The following is a 23,683-nucleotide window of genomic DNA, read 5'->3' as shown; positions in this document are numbered from 1 at the left end:
TCCGGCCGCTTCTCCGCCACTGCCTGCTTCAATTTTTCTAACTGAGCGCAATGCTTCTCGGCGTCGATGGTCTGACCGCGCGGAAGCAGCTCGAAGTACAGGACGCCTCGCCAATCCCACCACACGCTCAGCATCACTTTCTTCGGATGCAAATCCGCTTTGGCAACCGATTGTGACGACTCACCCGGACCGCACCATGACCGCTTGCGTCGAATGTTGTTATATACCACCCATTTTTCATCTCCCGTGACCACCCGTTTGAGAAAGGCCTCCAGCGAGTTCCATTTCAGCAGGGATTCACAGATCATGACGCGGTCCAAAATGTTCTTTTCGGTGAGCTCGTGAGGGACCCAAACATCTGCTTTTTTCGACATCCCAAGCCGTTTTAATCGCTGCGCAACCGTTGTATGGGCGATGTCGAAGCGCTCCGCGATCTCCCGCGTCGTCAGGTGTCGGTCTGCTTTGATTGCGGCCACGATTTGGTCGTCGTCAGTGGTGGATGGACGACCGGAGCGAGCAGCATCGGAGACGTTCACATCTCCGGAACGAAAGCGCGCAAACCAACGCTGACGAGTGTCAGCGCTTATGGCCGAGTCCCCGTACACGCCACGTATCTCACGTTGTGCGTCCGTCGCTTTTACTCCTTTGCGGAAGAAAAATAGTAAAATGTGCCGAAAATGCACCTTTTGATCCTCCATTTTCAATGAATAGCGCGTACACACAACACGTCAAAACACAACAAAGACTCTGGCGAAATGTCAAGCGTTGTCTAACCTGTCACGGAGTACGCGGCAATCCGCGGTTCAGGCGATGCATGCTATCTTTTTCAATGGACAAACGCTATCTATCGAGAAAACCGCAGAACTTAATGAACAACCTAATATTAATTAGAAAGAATTCTAAAGATCTCTCAAGGTTCTGTGATATAGATAAATAATGCAATCTTAAAATTTTTTTACTTCAAGAGGCTAAACCCGATCCAAGATCAAATTTTAACGCGGCAGATTCGATTACTATTTAACGTTGAAACTCTGGGAATCGCCGAAAAAGGGCATCATCTAATTAAATTTTAGTGGAATTTAAAACTCGGAGACAGGCGGGAGAGGTCAACTTCATCTTTCCCCAAGGAATAACACCCGTCTCGCCGGCAACTGCGCCTATTAAGGAACGCTCCGTATAAAAGCCATCCCATTTTCGCGGCTCTAAGATCGGCTCCAAGTTCTCGAGGAGGCGGACGGCCGCGACTAATTTATGGCTTTTTTATATATAGGATACTGCGTACGTATCAAAAATTCATTCCGCCGGGGATGAAACATCGTGATACGCCCCTCAAATTCGCCCCGCCGCACACTTTCTAATTCTCCCCCAGCCATTCTCCATAATTAAGTTAACGTACTCACATCTCGCTTGATTGGATGCGCCTATCTCGGGATGCAATTTCGACATTGCCGTGCTGTAAGCGCATTATCGTCCGACGTACCGCACGTACGTACACGATCGCTGAATGCTCGACGATCCCGCACGCGTGAGACGCTTTGCGTACATCTTCTCATGCATATTAATATTATTCGATGTGAATCGCGAGTGCTCGAGGTTTCCTAAATCACTGGGCCTGCGCTTGAGAAGCGCAACGCCGTAAATAAACGAAATTAACGTCGCTATTATCGACTGTGCCGCGCCGGGAATAAATTTTCTCGCTGCGTCGGAGAGGAACGACCGCAGGAACACGCCGCGGTTCGTCGACGTTCTCGTTACGAGAAAGCGAAAAAATAAAAGAAAGAAGAACGGAAACACAGGCGTTGCGACGTCGCGCGAATGTTCCGCGCGCATTGAAAACGACGTGCGTTTAATCCGTTTATCGGCGGAACAAACGCGCCGCAATGAAAAACTTTTAAGTAGGTCTTATGATTTACATATTCAGTCCGCCGGTACGGTAACGAATAAAATTATACATTGATTTGCACAAATACACACAGACACGTATTTGCATTTCTGATCTTGCATCTCGCGAGCGTGCACACGCGTCGCTCCGCGTTGATTTCCACGGTTTACATGCATATGTATTACTATTACATGGTGTAAACCACGCGCGCTATCGCAGCTACATCATGCCAGAAAAGTTCTATTACGTGACGAGACACGCATGGAAATTTGCTTTCGTAATTTGCATTAGCCGCTCGAAATATAAAACTGTTTTGGTGGCCAACGCTCGCGATTAAAATGCTTTATTTAGAAGGCCGAAAAAAGAATATTAAGCAAATTTGCCCAGCGATGATAGAGTTAACTCGCGAAATGTGCCGGGTTACATTTAAAAAGTCATACCGGCCGCGTTGGCGATTGCTAATTAAAAATTCCCACTCGCTCGTAGCTATCCTCCTCACAATTATCAAAGCTCACGAGTCAGCAAGTTGCTCGGTGCATCGCACTGCGACGATTAAAATTGTGGATGAAAACGCATTGCAACGCGTCCTACATTAATTAATCAACGGCAATCGCATCCACGACGTGGATATTATAATGAGTAAATCAATTATTCGGTAGTGAGAAATTTGATATGAGAAATAACGCGAACTTTGTTTACATTTACATCAACTTTAGGATCGTTTCTTATTTCTTCAACTTCCGAATTTGTCAATTTTGAAATTTCTGCGAAAGTATTTCTACGAAAATCGTAAAATAGATAAAATGTCTGATACATGCCTTCGACGACAGTAAAAGACAAGAGCACGGCAAACTAAAGTGCACAGGGATGCAAGATGTGAAGAACACTAAGCGAGAATTTCGGTGAGATTGACGACAAACATGTGTGCGACTGCACGATGGCTGGCTATGTTCACGGGAAGTCCACTTGCGCTCGGACGTGCAAGTGGCCCGAGAAATTGGCCTCGTAAGTTCTTTTACAGGAAGACCGCAGCAGATAATCCGAATCGCTTTACAAGATAACATGCAATCTTTATGCGGAGTGTCTCAGAAGCTAATTTTAATCGGGAATAAGATCGACACGTTATTAATTTTCTAAGAACATTAAACTGGACAAGTTTACGAATTAATTAAACTTTTACTGGTCTTTTATGCGCCGTGTACTTTAATGCACTTTGTGAAATATTTTTAATAATAAATGCTATATAATATCATATTTTGAGATTTCCCATTGTTGTAGATTATATTTATAGAAACAGAAATGATTACAATCTGGAACGTCTGCCGACTGTTTGTGAGAAGAAGTTCCGTGTAACTCACGATTTCTTTTTCGCCCTAGTTCAGGAACAATCCGTGGCTCTGTTACTTAATGCCGAAGTTAAAAAGTTACGAGGGCCGACAGTGGACGTGAGCGCGCATAGTTTTATAATGGAGCGCAGCACTCTTTTACTTTACGGCGATAATCTTGCCTTAAGATAATGTAGACATCAATTAACACTACGATAAGTGTACTTGACGTGAGCGTGTGTTCATGATATAATAATGCCCCAATTTACTTCAGGAAAAATCATTTCCGACTTAGAAATGGTCGCGAAAAAATCTCGATATCAGTCACGAGTCCGTAAAGGAACAGGTAATCCAAATCGCTTTAGAGATCCTGTGCAGTCAGGTGGACGATATATTCGCGTTCTTGCAAGCGTTACGAAGGTCCCTCATACCAAGGAACAACTAAATCTCGTGGCATGTAGCAACGTGCTCCTTCTTATCTTTTTTTGTCGTTGAAACGTCCAGAGAAATTTGTCTGCCTTAAATACGACCCGGGAAGTCGTCGCGTTTAAGCACGAGCTTGATAAATTACGGCATGCCCGTATAATGCTGTTTCCTCCGCGGCACAAACTGAACATGAGAAATGCGAAACAACGATATCAACAACGAGAAAGCAAACGAGGAATGATCAAATATCTGTTACGCGAGTTGTAAGCTTCTCAATTTCGCGGAATCATTCGTTTCACGCATTTCTCATGTAATTTGACACGAATGTAATTATTACGTTATGATTACGAGAATGCAAGTTCGATCACGAAAATATGATTGGTATTTTTGTAATTATCGTCTCATTGATTGCACGTATGCTGCGCTGCGCTTAGTGGTAACGTGAATAAATTTCAGAAATAGATTTCATGCAGTAATTCTTGATGACTTTCCTGAAAAGTCAGCGGTGATATCAAAATGTGCTTTAACTCGACAATAAATGTTCTCTCAATACGAATACTCTCGAGATAGCGACGCCGAGGAAAATCTCACTCAAGGAGCCAAGGTAAGGCACTTTTACGAGGTACTAAATGGCTGGCGGTAGTAGGAATTCTGATATACCGCGGAATCGGCCCTTCGTAATCCGAATCTCCTTAGAGAAACGAGATAGAACTTTCCAAAAATATATTTCTCTTCCTAGGAACGTTCACCATTGAATTTCACGTAAGTCACTGCCCCAGCAAGTTTATACTGATGCGCTAAATCATCACTAATCGTGTGCAGGAGTCATAAGAAGTCACGTATTCAATTTAATCCCACCAATTATATAGATAACATGATTATTAAAAAGCTTCTTCTTGTCAAATTCCTGGAGAAATACAAATCACCGCTTCCAAATCGCTCTTTCGCACGCAACAAATTCGTCAACGACATTAACGTTTATCAGTTTGAGCTTACATAAGACTCGTGGATTTTGCCTCACAGTTAAAATATGGAATATGCAATGGCATTTCCCGGATTTCTCCTTCGATCTAGTTCAAGATTTAGCCCTTCAGTTTAACGAGGTTTGAGAGACGAAGTATCCCATCTGAAATTTCGAGATTTGCCGGGAAGCGAGAAATTGACTTGTCTCGAGTCGAGATTTCCGCGCATGCGGTTAATTCGCTAGACAATTCGGTAACGACGTTATTCGGACCCGGGGATACATCCTCACCTTGCAGCTGCACATCAGCAGGCTACCCAGACGCGAACGGTATTGCCGGATCGCGGAGACCACGATGTAACATTCTCACCTCGCTCCGATCCGCAATACCTGAAGCACGCCAGCGAGAAACGTTGGGTACATCAGACGCGGGTTGTCGGCGATGGAGCGGATGCGCGCGAGGCCGTGGTGTTCTGAAAGGTATTTCGGCAGGAACGGATGGCTATGCGGCCTGCCAACGTCCATTGAATTTCAAGCGAGTCCGTTTATCGAGCAGAGAAAGACGGAGAAAAAGAAGGGTTAGAGAAAGAGAGAGAGGAAAAGCAAAGATCACGTCCGCGCAAGTGCCCCTCCGCAACCAAGCGAAAAATCGACCCGCTGCTGCTAAGTTCGATTTATATCCTGCCTGCCCGCCAACGCTCATCTTTCTTTTATCGCGCCTTTAATTCGAGCATCTCGTCAGTCCGTAACCGAATTAGAAAAGCGCGGCCGCTACGCGCCGAGAAACGGCGATTTTCCGCCTGGGAAAACGCCAGCAGCGTTTGTCGCTACACTGCGTGTCGATAACTCTCCAACAAGCCGTTGCTCGGAGTCCAGTCTCGCTCGAAGGAATCTCGTACGAAGACGAGATGTAAAGATTGAGCTTTAAAATAAACGGTTGTTCCGTGGTTAACTTACGTAACTATCCCTTTACTCCGCATTAGAACTTATGAAAGTTTCGAGTTCGTCTTCCATCTCTGATAGCCTTCCATGCAGCGTTACGGCGCGGGCGGTCGGAACTTTAAAGAGTGCTTTTAACTAACTCCGAAAAATCGAGTTACCCGACAAAAACTCCGTGTGCCACTCTACGTGCTCGCAAACTTTCAGAAAAATCATCGGTTTTCGCTGACGCCTTCTCTCGCGTGCGATTCCTGCCGGGAGGATTTTTCCGCGATCGCCGAGAGCTCCTGCCGCTTCCGCGCAAAATGAGGTGGTTCGGAATTAGTGGTGCACTCGCGTGCGAGCACCGCTGGAAAGGTCATTACAAAATGGAATACGTCACATTTTTGACACTAAGCTTGAAAAACCCGCCGCCTGCCGCACGGCGAATTAAAAGCTCATCCCGGATTTAAACCTCTTCCTTTAGTGCCCATACGGGGGATGTACTTCACGCAGGGAAATATGAGAGCTCGTTACGACATAGTCTAAACTTCCCCGTGTGAACTCGCTGCGAGGCAGCGTGCGGCGAGAGATTTAGAAAGACGACAATTATTTTCTGAGTTGACCCAAAAATAACCGCGCGGCTCGTCTTCTACTTATTTCCGCCATTTACGTTCAGGCGAACGACGGTATATTTTTTTCTAGGGCCAGCGGGGGATAACCCGCGGGACGAGGACGGTATGCACGTAGTCGCAACTACCGCGTGATCCCTAATGGACAATCCTTCTCCTGCAACCTATTTTCTAGCGAGATATAAAAGTATAACCATCAAAGGTGGGGAGAGATAATAAATCTAGAATGTAAAAGGGGAAGATTGAGTTACGTTAGTGAAGAAAGAAGAATAGAGTTTTTTATTTTAATTTAGCGCGAGGGTGGCCGGGAGGGAGAACATACTTTAACCCACTTTTATGGTACACTTTATAACAGTGGTTTATCTTCTAACACACCCTTTCCCTCCTTTTTGCTCCACAGTTTCGTCGCCCGCGCGCGACGCTTTGTCATTTTAATCACGAGATAATTTCTAACGAAGCTTAAAAGCGACGTTCCATTTCCAAGGCTAAATGAGCATCAAACCTCCGTCAAATTTTTAAAGTACATCACATCAAGAACGCGAGCACTAATGATGATAAATAACCAATGGACAACCGCGAGAGCGACTCCTCGATGATCTATTGCATTTCGAATACGATCAAGAGAATTGCTGAATGGCGAATATCCGTAAATGCTGCAGCGTGACAAATCCGCGAAACGCGTGGACGTGCGGGGTTGATTACGGTCGCCTTTCCAGCGTTAATTTGCCCGGTGAATGTTTTACATCCGGCATTATTATTTATTTCTGGGGATCACCCCGGTTGGGTGCAGCGTGTGCGCGGCCAGGTCGGCAGAGTCGGCACTTTAATGCAGTATTCAGAATCCGAGCCGAGATATCGTTGACCCGGATCCCTGCCGCGTGCATTTCGCGGTGCATATCGCGGCGGGCGCTCGTCGCGAGGGCTGAACCGGCTGTTTGTGCGTTCCCACGTGCCCGTCGGTCCCACGATGCGGTGTAACCGCGGAGAAACGCGTGACTTTGCCGTTTACAGCCGCGTTTGATACCCCGCGAGCGTCGTCTGGTTTGCACAATCGAACGAATAGATCTGCGGTAATGCGTTGAACGAGAATTTAGGACGAGAATACGCTTGTTTAATCGCATCTGCCGTTCTCTATCCCTGCAACATCGACATTCCGAGCATATCCTTCGACATTTATCTATCCAGACTTCCGCGTATTCATTAAAATTAGTATCGCAATTATCTGTTAATGTATAAAATTTTTCATATAACGAAGTTGCTCATGATTGTTGCCTGATTATGATTAAGAAAGTTGGATAAACTTAAGTACGTATAATTAAATTGAAAAATTGCGACATATGTATAACGTACATAGCTTAGATTACGTGTCGAGTGCACGATACATTTTGCTCTCATTGTTATTTTCGATCACTATAATAATCGAATTTACTCGAGTTTGGTGCAAACGCCTCTATTCGAATTTCCGACCAGAGTCAATGTGCGTTCGCTCGTTCGTTCGCTGACACTCGTATACCGTAAACGCATCTTAAACCGCACGGGCTGGTAAACTTGCGGCTAAACAGCCAACGGCATTAGGAAGAATTAGGCCGCGGTTGCGACACGACGAGAAGGAGAAGATAAACTTTCCTAATAAATTGTTGTTACCGCCGGCGGGTATCTTCGTGTTGTGCGTGCGAAATTCGCAGCCACGCACGCAACTGCAAAAATTGCCGGCATAACAAGAGCTGTTTAGGGAACCTGCAAGTTGTGAAACTAACATTCACACAAGATGTTCTTAATTAATGGTGCTGCAGCGTCAACGGAGCGTTATTTCACGACTCTTTGGAGAAATATTTTATAAAGATTTATTTAGCGCGACTAAGTAGATCTAATATGATTGGAGATAATGTAAATATAATTATCTATTATATATTTATGATAATTATTTAGCACGGTTGGATGGATTTAATATTGTTGAATGAATGTATATAATATATAATATTTAATGCAATTTACTTTGAAAGATAAATATTTTAATTAATTTTAATTGATTTAATATGTACTCTATCTTTATATGTACCTTTCAACTCGCTATTTTCTTAATAAAACTTAATATAAACTTTTTGATCTAATATTACAGGGAATTGAGGATTAAATATTTTAGTAATACACTGTCCCCTATAGTTATCCAATTATATATACTAAAATGGTTATTTTTAATTAATTATCAAAACTAGTTCTTCCAAACATTAACTCGATGAAAGAATTTTTAATAGATATGAAAAAATAACCAGAGAATGTTGCGAAGTAAATATGTTTCATATCTGTTGTGATAATTCATAATGTTATTTAATAGCGGCGACACTGCAGGAACGTCCTCTCTAATTGCATCACGGAGTCATACTACAAGTTCATATCAAAACTTGTTGCGCTCAAGCGGTGTCCCTGCTGCCGCTTGCGTTCCACTTATCGATCTTCAAGAGCGAAAGACCTTCGAAGAAACCTTGTCGCACGAGATTTTCGTTAAATTTGTTTAATTAATCTCCTTGGATGTGCGCCTCCGGCGTTTGCCTACCTGCCTGCCTAAATCAAAATCTCATTCGCGCTAGCCAGACGCTTCTCTTTTCAAAGATTAATAGAACAATGAATCAAAATTTGGAAGCAGAATTCTGTAGAAATTAATCTATTGTATTGAAAACAATTTTGTACGCATTTCTTCGGGAACGAAAAAGTTAGCGATGCTTCTTTCCTCTGCGTAACGCAACTCACATTTGTTAAGTACATGGTGATTACTTATTATGGTATCGTCTATGACTCGCCAACGCTCAAATAAACGTATGGTCAATGTAATTACAGCGAAGCGTAACCGCACAGCGAGGTATCGAAGCAGAGACGAGAAGCGAGAGACGGAGAGACGTACAACCGCTATTCGCAAATTCGCTTCTGCTCACATGGCCATGCTGGTATACTTGGTTGTAAACTCAAACATGTACGTCTGTATCGATCACTTGAAATATATATCTCGTTGATCATATACAGAAACCTATTCTCAATACGTCGATAAATAAATTTTTAAGAATATAGAGGTAAAAAAAGAAGAGCTCTCGTGACACGCAAATATATAATCCATGCAAGATATTTTCAATGTTCATCTCTACCAAGATGAACACTGAAAATATTTTGTATCGAATCGATGATGTATTTACTCGAGATTCGTGTTAATTTTAGATTGTATTGAATCGATGATGTATTTACTCGAGATTCGTGTTAATTTTAGAATGTCTAATAAAAGTAAATTATTAACTACGAATATAAAATATTTCATCGACACGCCATTATAATACCCATTTTATCTTTGGGAATAATAAGCCGCAAGAAATTTTTCTACAAGAAAAGTGTAAAAGAAATCAAGATGACTTCACGGTACGTCGCAGCTTTAATTGAATCATGTATACCGCGGTGTCGTACGATTTATTCACAAATACCATTGCATCACGCGAACGGTAAGCGGACATGTTGATGCTGGTTACTTTGACGTGTCCGCAAACCAAGATCCGTTCCGGAGAACACCAGGTGAGGACTGCTGTCCACCTACGAATCCACAAGGGCGAACAAGATTCGATCTACCTATCTATCGTGCTATTGACAATTCGACAGTAATAGTCTTACCTACGTTTGCACGTGCACACGAGACGTAATGATAACAGAAGGCTCTGTACTCCGCAATAATAATAGGAAAGCGTAATTGCTCCATAAACTGACGTTATTTCGCTCACTACCTCGTTCGCTCACCAGAAGTCGACAGCGAGGGATTAAAACAGACTAACAAGGGAAGGTTTTTAAGTGTTACACTCGGATTTCAAAAAGTTTTTGCATGCAGGTAGAGAGGTCCCCAAATAGAAGAAACAAAATAAAAGTAGCGGCCCAAATGCATATTTGCGCGCTACGTGCGCAATTTTCGATGTTAGGTTAATTACTCAAAAATGCTATTTCCAATCGAATTCTTTACATTTTTTATTTCACCTAATGCACATTTATATTGCTTTGAATAATTATGTGTGTGTGTGTGTGTGTGTACTTGTGTGTGTTTAGAAAATACGAGCGTCTAATGTAATCTCGTGCCGCGCGAGCACAGTGCGTATAAAAGGCCCATTGCTCAAAAATGGTGTTTGCATCGTAACTTTTTTAATTTTTTACTGCAACTGCCAATGCACACAATTTGGAATAATTGTACATTGCGCAAATCGTAGTTTGCTCTTTCTGCGTGATTTATTGTATGCGACTTTAAGTAGATTCGATCAGAATCCATAACGAGGACATAAAAGATCTGGTCAAGGGAGGTTTTTAATTCTTTCAGTTTTAATTTTGGTTTTGATTTCTTTTTAAAGCGTTGTGCATTAGGTGAAATAAAAAATGTAAAGAATTCGATTGGAAATAGCATTTTTGGGTAATTAACCTAACATCGAAAATTGCGCACGTAGCGCGCAAATATGCATTTGGGCCGCTACTTTTATAATTTTTCTTCTATTTGGGGACCTCCCTACCTGCGTGCAAAAAATTTTTGAAATCCGAGTGTAACACCTAAAAACCTTCCCTTGTAAGATTGATGGACGACTTAAAACAGTGAATCAGCGTCACAGTTTGATTAAGAAATACCTAAAGATACCATTAACGTCTATGATTAGCGAGGCAATATATTCCAAGTATGACAATAGACGCACGTTTAGGCGTCGAACGAATAGTTGCTGCAGCATATCTTGTTGCGCATATTTCACGTATATTTGTACGTATACGCGACATTTTAATACAAACTTTCAGCCGGCTGGCCTGTCCGATACTCTTGGGAGCAATTAGTCTAGCTGTCACCTTGCAGATCACCACGCACGTTCTATATGTTCTATGTTCTATACGCGGGCCGAGATTCGATTAATTAAACAAGCGGCATGATTAACCCATTTCTGAAGACAAGCATACTGAAGCGACAGCGAATTAGCCAAACATAAGAGCGTGTGCGTCTGTATGCGTGATTCACAGAGAGAGAAATGTTTTAGTGTTACAGGCGGATCATCGGTTGAATTAATTGTTATACAAGAGAACAACTGTAACAAGGATAACGCGTTTTAAGAATGCAGTCATTATTTAAAATCGCATGTAACGTATTGGAAAAGTATAATACGTGTGCGCGAGCATTAAGCACGATAGAGAGATTATGGTGGATTATTGTTGTAAGCTCTGCCAAAGCCACTCGTTTCGTAAAATGTCGAAGTATAATCTCCCCTTCGCTGGCGCAAAGATTTTTTAATACGTTAACCCAATACGATCGAAGGCGATTCAGTTTTTAGCACAGTTTTTAATATGTGCTGTGCGCGCAAATCTATATGAGAACTTTGCTTTTATTATAAATGATACACAAATCGGTTATCCAATTGATGTATCTTGTAAAAATATAACAAATGTAAATTAAGTTATTTAAAAATAGCACAGAAAATCGCATGCAAGTGTGCGATGCTACACGTTTGCAAAGCTTGCAGCATTGCTCGAAATGTATTTTATGGTACCAGAATCACGCGTAAACGACATAAATTTGATTAATTATTCCAATAAAATGTAATTGTGATCTTGAGATCTGCTAACGACGCGTCCCGAATAAAAGGGTAGGGATCGGTTCCGAAAATCCGGAAATTCAGCGCAGCTGCAGGTTTATCAGTATGTTTCCCGTCCATTATTTGCGATTCATTAAAGTTACCTAGAAACTTTCGACAGTTTATTCTCGCGAGCGCTTTTGCGAACCGGTTAATACCGCGATCGTAACCGAACTAAGATAACCACGCGCGTAATTTCAACTAGCAGACTAATAGTATCGCGAAGTTTCCGGGGGACGCGCGCGACGGTCGTAATGCCGACGCGGGATTAGAGGGCGACAAAGTGAAATCGCGGACATTTAATGCGATACTAGCAGCATCCACCGCGGGTCCCGCGGGTAATCGCGACGTGAAGTGGCCGTTCGGATCGTCCAATCCCGCGTCGAAACGCGGAAACCCAACAACGTAGACAACACGGACAACGATGTTCTCCGTGGACCGAGCTATAATGGTAACGCCTCGTCGACGCCTCTCGTCGCCGTCGGCGTCGTCGCGGTCGGCGTCGTTGTCTCGTACTGGAACGGGCCAAATCAAGTTATATCGTCGCGCAGCGCGTCCATTATAATAATTGCATGCATGGGACTCAGATCCATTACGGCGGTCCACCAACGCTCGCGTTCCCATGAAGCAGAAGTCGAAGCTGTCCCGCAGGAGAACGCCTGGAATTTCGAGGAGGGAATTTCCCGCGTGACTGCAATTTCGCGACTGCGTTCGGAGGATGGCGGCGACGACGATGACGATGGCGACATTGACGTCGTGGGAAACGAGCCGCACGTGTGCGTGCGGACGAACCGTCTTTTATGAAAACCGCTGAACGAAGCTCGACGGGACGTCTCTTCTTTGGCGTATCCGCCTCGTCGGTAGACGTCGAATGGCGATCGAAAGGGAGAACCTGGGAGAGGTCTAACGCGATGAAAGGATCTTACGTAAAATTCGACTGACTGATTCCAGGACATTGTTATCGCGGCGGGCAAATCGGCGGTGGTGCACGGAAAGCTGTTTCAGCATGTTGCAACCCTCGTGCTCTACCGCTACTCTTGATAATGCCTTGTTGGCCATATCAGCGAGAATCCCAGGCGGTAAATTCCCGCGTTTACCAAGCTTTCAATTCCAAAGAGGAAATGGCAAGGCAAATATGACGCTTCTGCTCTGTCTTATTTTACGTCTAATTGGAGGCTATAAATCAGAGGCGATAAGGAGCCTGTAAGCGATAAGTGTTAACGCGCAATGATCATTACAAGGACGTAACAATTGTTATGGACTAAAATTTGATGTGACCAATAATACAATGGCCATGTATTCTTTGATCTCTTTTAATGCACAGATAAAATCGTTGTTTGCTCATCGATCGCTTTATTATCCCGAATCGGTGTCAGATCAATAAAAATTATTTTCTTTAATTATGATCTAAAAACAATCGTTAAAATATTTAGATGCGACTCCCCTATAGTTAAAGTACTGATCGCGTTACAATACGCGGCGATAGTTAATTGGCATTGTAATGTTCGATTCGTATACACAACGTGAATGTAGTTTTATTTAAACAACTTGTCACTTGTTTTTCATACTCACGCTGTTGCGTTTTAAATTTACCTCGCAATGCTGCATCGATTCTGAGAAAATCACATTCGAAACTTTGAATTGAATTATCCACAGTTTGATGGACGATGCATTTTATGCAAATTTTATGTATTCGGCGTGGCAGAATGCTAGGCGCTATGTGCATGTGATTCACCTTATTAATCTTTTATGAATGTATGAAGAAACAACGGGGCAACACTTTATAAATACAAGCGCGGAGCACAATTTGCGATGTGTTAATGTTAAAATCCCCAATTAAAATTATGTGTGGGTAATTGTACCACGCTGCGCAATTCTTGCGCGTATCTTTGTCGGAGAGTGAATAATAAAACGATAAAGAAGAGAAAAAAAGAAGATAGGCAGACAGTACAGGGAACGATACTTTTCTGCACGACACGAGAATACTTTATGTAATTACGCGGATAAGGTCGGACATCATAGACTATGAAAATGAAGGCGATGCTATCGAAATTGAAAATCGATACCGACGTCTTTGTCGGCCACAGGCGACTTCACGAAGTAATTCTTTATTAATTCAATGATTTGCTCGGTAAACGGCGGCAGCGATGTTCGAATCAAGTCTAACTAGTTCCGGGACGTTTCGGTACCACTGACATGTACGGAACTGACTCTGTGAAGTTAGTACAAAAGCTCGTCTCCTATAACTACCAGCGACATCAACCTGTCAGCATGCTCTCGTTATAGCCGCGTGATCGCGGCAACTAAAATAGCAATCTAAATCGACCATCGGGATTTATCTGATGAGGTTGTTAATACCTTGCTGATTATTAATGGAAAACACCAGTCTCGATAAATCATCGGTTTTATCTCGCGCACGACTAACAATATTTCAAGGTATTCCATGATAAATTGCACTTCGCACAAAAGCTCAAAAAGCTCGAATATCGAGATGAATATAGACTCGAGGATGCTCTTGCGCGAAACGACCGCGAGCTTCGCTTTCTCTCAAATGCGATATGCAGGCTTCTCTTTGATAAACGGAGAATCCGGAGAAAGAGGGAATACGGATGTGGGATTTTATGAGCGACCGGGACGTTGTAATAATTCGCGAAATCGCAGCTGCAAAATTCTCTTTTGCTTCTTTTAATGAACCTTTAGAGACACAAATGACCGTTCCTCGCGTTTTTATGCTTCGATTCCAGATGCAAAAGAAACCACGGAAACCTATCGCTTCGTGATAAACTCGCGAGCTTATTCTCGGATGACATGCGGAATATAAATGACAAATCCCGATCCCCGCGGGATCGGTGTGATTTTTCGAGATGTCATCTCATCGACGTTTATTATAAGTCCGTGATTAATTACGCGGGGTGCACGCGCGGAGACCAGGTGGCTCGAGTTATGAAGTAGAGCTCGCTAAATCCCCTTCAGGTTTTAGAGATCCGGATCGTGGTTTGGGAGATAGCGACGAGAGTGGATAACTGCAACAAAGCCCGCCGACCATGCGATTGCATTTCACATTTCAATCCGATGCGCGTTTTAAAATTGTAGCTTTTAATGGATGCCCCTTCCTATCGACTCGAAGCGGATCATATGATAACGGGTGGTAACACTTTGCGCGTCTTTCGGATATCGACAACAACACGTAAAACTGTTTTGCATTGACGCCTGACGTGATGATTGAAACTTAAAAAAAATACCAGCACATGAAAGTTATATTATTTGTCAGTTGGGACGAAAAGCCTCGTTAAAAGCCTCTACAATAAATAATCTCTTGTTGTTTATTTCGTCCCAGTAAAATAAAATTCTCTTTATATTTTAGCTTTATTTCGAATGCTTCATTTCGAAATATTTTATTTTCACGACTATTAATCATCACTAGCATTGTTAATTTTTGTACGTTATCGCCGAATTCCAAATATTTTTATTATTAAACTATTATATCATGTTAAATGTATCTCTATAAAGGGTGTATTACATCTTATTATATACAGGGTGTCCCGGGTTTTAACCGACAAACTGCGGGAGCATATTCTACTAGTGGAAATAAGAAAAAATTCTTACATCGAGTTTGCTTAGAAATGCTTTATTACAAAGTTATAAACCAATATTGAAAAGAAATATCAGATAAGTAACAACGGAACATAGTGTAGAATTTGGAAGGTCGAAGACGTTTATGTTACGTGTATTCACATGTATTCGTGTTCACTATGTTGAAACGATTCAGTATGATTGTTACTTTCACAACAGTAGCTGTTAGATTTCAATCGTCGTGTCAACTAGCAATTACTATCAGAATGCCAAAAGTGTTTTCAAATGAGGAATACACCGATATTCATTTCGTGTACGGATTCTGTGACGGAAATGCACGAGCTGCCGTACGAGAGTATCGACGTAGATTTCCTAACAGGAGAGTACCAGATAGATTTAAAGCAACGAATTACTAATTCAGTTACTGAGATGCAACAAAATTTTCAGGAATGTCGTACCGTAACAAATTCTGTACTACGTCGATGTCTAGCTTGTATCGATGTGCAAGGACAACATTTTGAAACGCGTCACTAAATCATTGCGTAGATAATTTATATTTTTGTGAAAAAATCCGTTGTTACTTATCTGATATTTCTTTTCAATATTGGTTTATAACTTTGTAATAAAGCATTTCTAAGCAAACTCGATATAAGAATTTTTTCTTATTTCCACTAGTAGAATATGCTCCCGCAGTTTGTCGGTTAAAACCCGGGACACCCTGTATTTCATCCATGTACACGCAAACAATGGGCATCGATAGTACCCATCTACACCTTCGCTTTTCCTCTCTCTGTCTCTCTCTCGCTCGTCATCTCGGACTACTTGCATCTCAGCGCGTTTGCATAATTTATTCCGGTGACGTATGTGCGCGCGTTATGCCTCGACTAAAATTAACGACGCCCGTTCACCGCGAATAAATCGCTATAATTATCGGTGCGGCCAAATGAATTGTACTTGCGGCTCGCGCGCGCGCGCGCACCGTAAAGTTTGCATGCTGGCCAAACTTGCCTGCTTTCCGACCGATTTGCACCGACTTCCAGCAAATCCTCCTTCTCTCTCTATCTTTGTCTCGTATTCTGCTTCGCTCGAAGATCCATCATGACTTTCCTGTCCGTAATCATCTTTGACTTACAAAGCAGCTGCAAATTTCGTCGAAATTACTGAAATGTTTCAGCATTATGACGCTCGCGATGGTTTGAATATGGATGAATCAATCTCAAGCAGAGCGTATCTAATATCTGAAAACTGATGCCATGCAGATGTTCTCTTTAGGTCGTCGTACCACATTTATAGAGCTTGTTATTCGAGTAACTATTCCATATACATGAAAAAAGGGAAATAATAGCACGTCATACGTGCGTAACAACGAGCTTTTCTTGCTTTACATCGTAATTACGAGCGAGAAAAACGTAGTTTGCAATTTTATATATTTCACAAGCGCCAGCGAGAAATATTATATTGAACTTTTTATTGATGTGTATAGGATACTCTGAATTCCTCGCACATTTCCAATAAATTTCTTGATGAATTTGCGATTAATGTGACCTCGGTAAATATTTCATTAACCATTATCCTGCTCAATGTATTAATACACAGTATTGAACATCTTCGTTAAAGCAATCCGTAAATTCCATTGGAATAAAGTTGAAAAACGAACAAGTGAGAATTTCAATATTTTATATATATTATTTTATATATAATGTTTATAAATAACAAGTCCAACACACACACACACACACACAAACGATTTATTATAAAATGTGATTCGGAAGAATGAAAATGTTATCACAAGAGGAAACGAGATCAATCTTGCATTGCGACATAGCCATGCATCGTCGCTTGAACATGTATCATGAGAAACATTTTGCTCAACATATTCCGACGATTTCAAGTCGTACCTAAGTGGATAGCGCGTCGAAAACTCAAAAACTACGTTTGCTGTGTTATCGTACGCTCAGACTTGCAAGTGGGAAAGGAAACAGAGGGACGCGCACGATAATGTAAAAGACAGTTTCCGCTTTATATATTTCACGATGCGAATGGTCGCACGAGATGTGATAAAGGATTTCGAGAGAAGAGAACACAAGTAGAATTTGTCGCTGCGAATTACTTTCGTAGCTCCAAGCAACATTCGCGACAGTGGAATGGAACTCGGGAATTTTTAACTCTCTAATTAAAGTTGCTCCTATCATCGACTTGAGCAAGAAAAATTCACGATTTGCAAACTCCCTAAATTTCCCTGAAAAATTTTCCCGGAAAAATTCCGGGTTTGTGGAACCGGGACAATTCTCTGAAATGAATGCCGGCGATATATTAGCGGTTTGCTCATTTTATTCAGATATACACAAATAGAGTCAAACTTTAGTATATTATTGGATTCAGAGTTAATTGAGAATAATCAATTCACAATTTCTGCAGCAGTGCACTCCACGGCTAATAATACAACATCCGCGATTGTTCACGGGCGATACGGTCGACATAGCAAAGTTCGCGTTCGAGAACAGCATCCGTACAATTAGAGTTTCACGGCGTGTGTACCAGCATGTGTTTGCAAATGTGTCGGCGTGTCTTGCCGCAAAGAGCGAAATTAATTGGCGTGAATTACTCCGGTTGCTCCGTTTCCAAAAGCGAACGTGACCCATGCCGTTTGAGCCGCTGCCGATCACGTCACACTTCGCGAAACGTAGCCTGCACTTTGCCACGCGACAAACGTGTTTTGCGGACATGTGACCCACAACGGAGAAACGTACAATGGGAATGTAAGTATTGTTCTACCTGAATCTTTTATGATTCATCGAACGCGATCCACGAAAATAACGCAGGTCATTTTCCATATTTCAAACGTATTGTGCCATTTTGATCAATGAAAACAAATTATGAAACGTCAATTATAATTATCTCTTGTTAAAATTAAGATTTCTATTAGTTATATTTGCCAAGATGACCTTTATTTAAGTTATTATTGCAACTTTAATTAGGTACCAAATTTATCCATACCAAAATTTCTGTGTGTCTTACCGAGATGTTATTTAAAATGCTAAAGTCATGTAAAAAATGCTAAAAGTCATGTAAAAAAAATAAAATTTACATAATAGAAGTTGGCAGGAGTGTGACAGATTTTGTTACTTTAAAATCGTGAAACGTGAAAATGATATACTGCAAACCATTGTACTTTAACAGCCTTCATCGTTCATTGCCGTTATGTACCGACATTATTTGATAACAGACAGAATGTAGACAAGCCAGAAATCAAAGAATGAAAAATTCATAATGTTCTCTTTAATGTTGGCGACGTTACCATAAATGTGGAACGCAAGAATTCTAAAAGCGCCCGACCCAATTGCTCGGTTAGCATGCAGAGCAGTTAGTAATTACTTAAAATTTACATTATTGATCGGCGAAAGGCATCGGCACAGGACGGAGATCAGACAAAATTAATTGGAAGTCGTTATATAAGCTCGGTTATAATGACGCTTCTCTTGCCGTCTCCATGAAAGTACAAATTGCCACGGCGAAAAGCGGTCCGCAGTACAAGCGTTTCGCCAAATTAGCTTCACGAAGTAAACAAACTGAAGTTGAACGGAGTATGCACCAGCAAGTTACTGCAAAAATTATAATTTTCGTGGCAAGTTTTCCGCTTGTTTTTCCATCCCTCAAACGCCAGTAGCTTTTCAAGTTTTTCTCATTCCCGACACGCTTTCGTGTCCATTAACGCAGCCTGTCTTGAAGGTAAGTAATCCTTGATGGATCTGTAATACAGACGGGATTGCGCGAGAATCCAAAGAAAATGAAGAGACTTATACGTTACGCACACGCGCGCGCGCACATACACAAGTTTTGATATCCGAATGTTATATTTTTTTATATAATTTTTTTACGGCTGCCTTTGGTGCGTGAGAAGGGCGAATTTTCCGCGGTCGCGGTGATCCTTAATCATTACGACGTGCTGATCCTCCTCGCAGTGTGCACCGGTGTTCCGCCGGCTTCTCTTACAAATGCTCGCTTTGCCCAGCGGCGAAGAAAAAGGAACACGAGTCACGCGAGTGCTCCATTAGCAGAAACGAACGCGGTTATCGCCGCCGGCTGGCTACTCGTGCACTTTGACAGCTGTAAAACGATGAGAGGATCGCGACGGCTCGTTCGCTCGCTCGTGCTTGTCGTTGTCATCGTCACCTTCGCGGACGAAAGTACCTGGCAGGACAGGTTGTTGCAAAAGTACGATCAGCGACTAAACGTTGGATGTGCGCTAGAAAATCTGGAACCGTTTCGGGCGACGGCTACGCGACAGCTCCGGCAGAAACGCGAAAGCGCGGCTCCTCTAATATTTTATTAAATTAATAAATACCGGTCGCATTCGTGTCAACTGATGAACATTATTAACGCGCGGGATCAAAGGCCGCGGAAATGGAATGCAGGAAAAGCGGTTGATTCGTGCGCTGTATACTTGTGTTCCTGCTTCCGATGCCCGATATTTTCCTCATGCTCGTGCGCCCTCAAAAGAATTTCTTTCCGAGCCGAACGCGACGGCAAGCATACGTATCTAGCACGCGCTAATTAGGTCCAGAAACTTTCTGTTTGCTCGAGTCTCGTTTACTATATAGAAAAATAGAGACTGCGAGAGAAGACCCCCGGGACTTTATCGCACGTACATGACTTATTTATCCCCTTGATGTCGTGTGCTAATTGAGCATCCAGAGAGCGACTCGTGAGAGATTTTCTCGCGTTGAGGAAATTCAACCGAGACTCGAAGCACGAGAATCATTTGCTTGCTTGGACGTATGATGCATCGATTGATCAACGCGCAAGCCCTAATCCCTTAATTTCAGGTAAATGTCAGCGGATCATTTTTCTTCATACTTTATCTTCAGTGATATTCCTTTCACGTGTAACCTGATGAATCTGTAGAAAATCCAATAATAAAGGCATAAAGACTCAACGCTAAATACATATATGACATTAGTCGCACAAAGAACGTATCTCCCTTTACGCGCTTAACTCCCCTTTTAAGCGAAAAAAAAGATATATATATATATATGTCCATCCTTTTTTTCCAGTGGAACGTTAACAAGCGCCTCTCTTTCGTCAGAATTACCCAGACGGACGAATAAAGCACGGGAGTATCTTTTTTCACGTATAATCCGATGAAGTATGTAGATGCCGGAGGTAAGGGGGGCACGTCGGTGCGGAACAGTAGGAAAATACAGGAAATTGTGATGCACGCCGAACGAGAAACTACGCGAGCAATGCATTTCCACCCCTTGCCCCCCGCCGTCCTCACCGTCGTCCCGCGCGCGATCGCGGCTTTAAAAAATGCAGGACGTGCGATACATCCGTTAAAGATTGCGCGCGATGTTTGCCTAACGGTACCGCCTCTCACGCGGTAATTATCCGCAAATTTGCAAACCGTACGCCGGTGAATTCCCGCGTACGCGCAAATTGAGTATGCGCAGCCGCTTTTTTAATTGCACAAAGAGCCACCGCCGCGGTTATCAATATTTCCGGAACCGCGCCTTGCAATCATATAATGCGATTATCAAGTTGGCTCGTCAAAATATGCGTACTTTCCTCTCGATTTTTCTCTTGGTTTTTGATTTTTTTTTCTTCGTTTTACAAAGACACAAAATTTTCGATTTATCGCGAGCGTGACTCCAAATGGCATGCATTAAAGCATACGTTAAAATTTACAATTTTGCGCGGGCACCGGAGTTATTAATATACGTATTTTTATATGAATGCTTAGCGCAATCGTTTATTTCGGCAAACATTCAAACACAACGACGCCTCTATTTTTTTAATCCAGCGTGCGCATACAGACATTTCTCGTTTACATCGTAAATATCGAAACGCAAGAAGACCGCGGATTGATTGAACGCGAGGAAATGCGGAAACACGTTTCTGGATTTTTCATGAAAAATATTTAAGAAGATTAACGTACACCGGGTTACATCGATTTATCTGCTGTATATTTCTCTTTAACGCAATATATAATATATACTCCCCATGGCTCGCTTGAATAGGGCTTTCGCGAAAGGCAACGATAATTCCGTCTCGTAAGCGCTCACAAACGTTGCCGGTATTACCGTCCAAAGAAGCGAACCGGCATTGGGATAAAGGCGTTATGCGCGGTCTGGTAAATGAACGTCGCTCATATAGCGACCGATCGTTTATGGAGTATGTTTCATCAGAAGGGGGAGGATCTTTCAGTGGTTTCTCCATGACGCAGCAACAAACTTGGAATAGCTTGTTAGCCGGGGGCGTCCACGAGCAATCGAGAAGACAGCCGCCATCCCCTCTCAGCATCGGAATGCAGAACTTTAATTAAGACATAACGCGGTTAAGTCAAGTGGTGAATTTCCGGACCGTGTCGCGAATTCGGATGCCTGTATCATATCACCTGGAATGTTGAGTTATTTAATTGCTTTTATCGTCCCGATTTTTTGTATATTTTACAGAGTACAGGCGAGTTTAACGAACCATTTGCTGTATCCGTTGAATTATACACAAAAAAGCTTCACTGTTTCAAGATTGCTAGAAATTTAATTCGTATGATTTTTAAATAAAAATGTGTAATATCACTGGTTTACGATATCTATTTACAAAAAATAAGAACACGTAAATACTTTATTCATCGTCCGCAGAATCCGTCTCCACTAGTAAGCACATTTAATCTTGCTAACCTCAGTGTAAAAAGCGGTATGGATTTTTATAGTTAAATATACACGAAAAATTATATTTTTTATGTAATTTGAATAGTAATATAATTTCCTTTTTGCTGTCTCTCTCTTACTCTCTCGAATATCGCTTATTTCGAATTTTCTCGCGACGGGAGGTCAGAACTATTCGTAAGAAAACTGATTACACAAGATTCCGTAAAGAAAATGTCGCCGATTCGAAAAATGGAATCATATCGCATCCCAGCGGAGTTTTCCTCAATGTGCGCGTCAACAATCAAGTCTTAATTCGATGGGGATAAGGGCAACGTTCGGTGTCGCTCGATTCAGGCCGAGCTAATACTGATCAAACAATCCATCACCCTCGAGTAACTCGGCTTTCCACGCGACGCGTGCTATACGGACGGAAAGAGAGACAGAGGTAGAAAGAGAGCGTGAGAGACAAAGAGAGAGAGACGTTGCCTGTAAGGGTGCGCGCGGATAAACGGGTGTCATGTTGTCTATATGGGGAACAAGCGCGAGGGTGGATGGGGGTGAAGGAGGCAAGTAAGTTTCGCACTCTGTCAGCGGAGGGAAGAGAGAACCGCGGGGTTTCCCCGAGGCGGGCGCTGCGGCGAAGTTCGAATGGCTTGTTAGCCGGAGGGAGCCGACTGGTGCCCGGCGGTTGAAGCGGTGCAGCGGAGGACGACGAGAGATAGACTGATTACATCATCGTGTAGCGCGCGCGTCCACTCCGCCGCGTGCAGCCGTATAAACTCACCGCCAGCACGGCAAACCATAACTGGCCCGTCACTAACTTGTCGGTGCACCGGCTACTGACGAACCGCTGATTCATAAATCAAACCGCGCGCGCGGGTCGGCGCGGCGCGGCCGCGCGGTCACGCGAGGGTGCCAGCCGCCGCCGTTTAACGCGGCCGCGCGCGAGAGAGAGGGTGGAAGCTGCCACCCACCGATTCTAATTCCGTTAGGAGTTAGTTCGGTCGGACGCGCCCGGATATCCCGTGTTTCGGCCACTCCGAGCCGACGTGGCGCATGGATACGCCTCGGCCGGGTACCCGGTCAGATACCCGGGTCCTGTCCGGGAGATACGGCACGTCGCCCTCGCGAAATTTCGGTATCGAGCGGCCACGCGGAGACTGGAAAGCGCAACATCGGTCTATGAATAATTGAAGGCCCGGCAAGAAAAATCAATTAGATTGCCCGTCGATCCCCAGTCATAGCGAATTGCGGCGTCAGCGGTGAAAGGCCGAGTGCAATTTTTAATTGCATATAGATCAACGAGAATCATCGTACGTCGCACGATTCGCATTTGATCCAGAGCGCGCAACACGACGACGGTTTATCATTTTGGCTCACGTCTTAGTACGCTGTTACTTTTATGGAACGCTACGATATTTATAAAACCGTCGAACTTTATGGAACGTCGTAAGATCTTTCGTCGGGAAACGCCTGCGTCGAAAAGCTGATAGATTGAAAATCCATCGCAGAGAGATTACCGGAAGTCGAATTGAATTTATCTCAAACAACGTGCAAATATTCGCGTAAAATCATACGAGAGAAATAATTGAAGAAATTATGATCGCAGATGAAGAAACATGTTGCAAAAATTCGGTACACGAGAGATAATTTTACTTCTTTCCGTAAAAAGACATGTTACATAACGTGTGCCACGCG

The 23,683-nt window shown here is 42.9% G+C and overlaps 1 protein-coding gene across 1 annotated transcript in view; it reads left to right on the top strand.

Annotated features, from left to right (window-relative positions):
• The window catches only part of LOC109610977 (collagen alpha-1(XV) chain-like), a 220,383-nt gene that overhangs the window by 159,096 nt on the left and 37,604 nt on the right, over nucleotides 1–23,683 (top strand). The window lies entirely within an intron of this gene.

This window comes from Ooceraea biroi, chromosome 9 (assembly GCF_003672135.1).
Source record: "Ooceraea biroi isolate clonal line C1 chromosome 9, Obir_v5.4, whole genome shotgun sequence".
Lineage (NCBI taxonomy): Eukaryota > Metazoa > Arthropoda > Insecta > Hymenoptera > Formicidae > Ooceraea > Ooceraea biroi.
The sequence above is the reverse complement of the archived record's forward strand: the minus strand, read 5'-3'. Positions and strand labels throughout refer to the sequence as shown.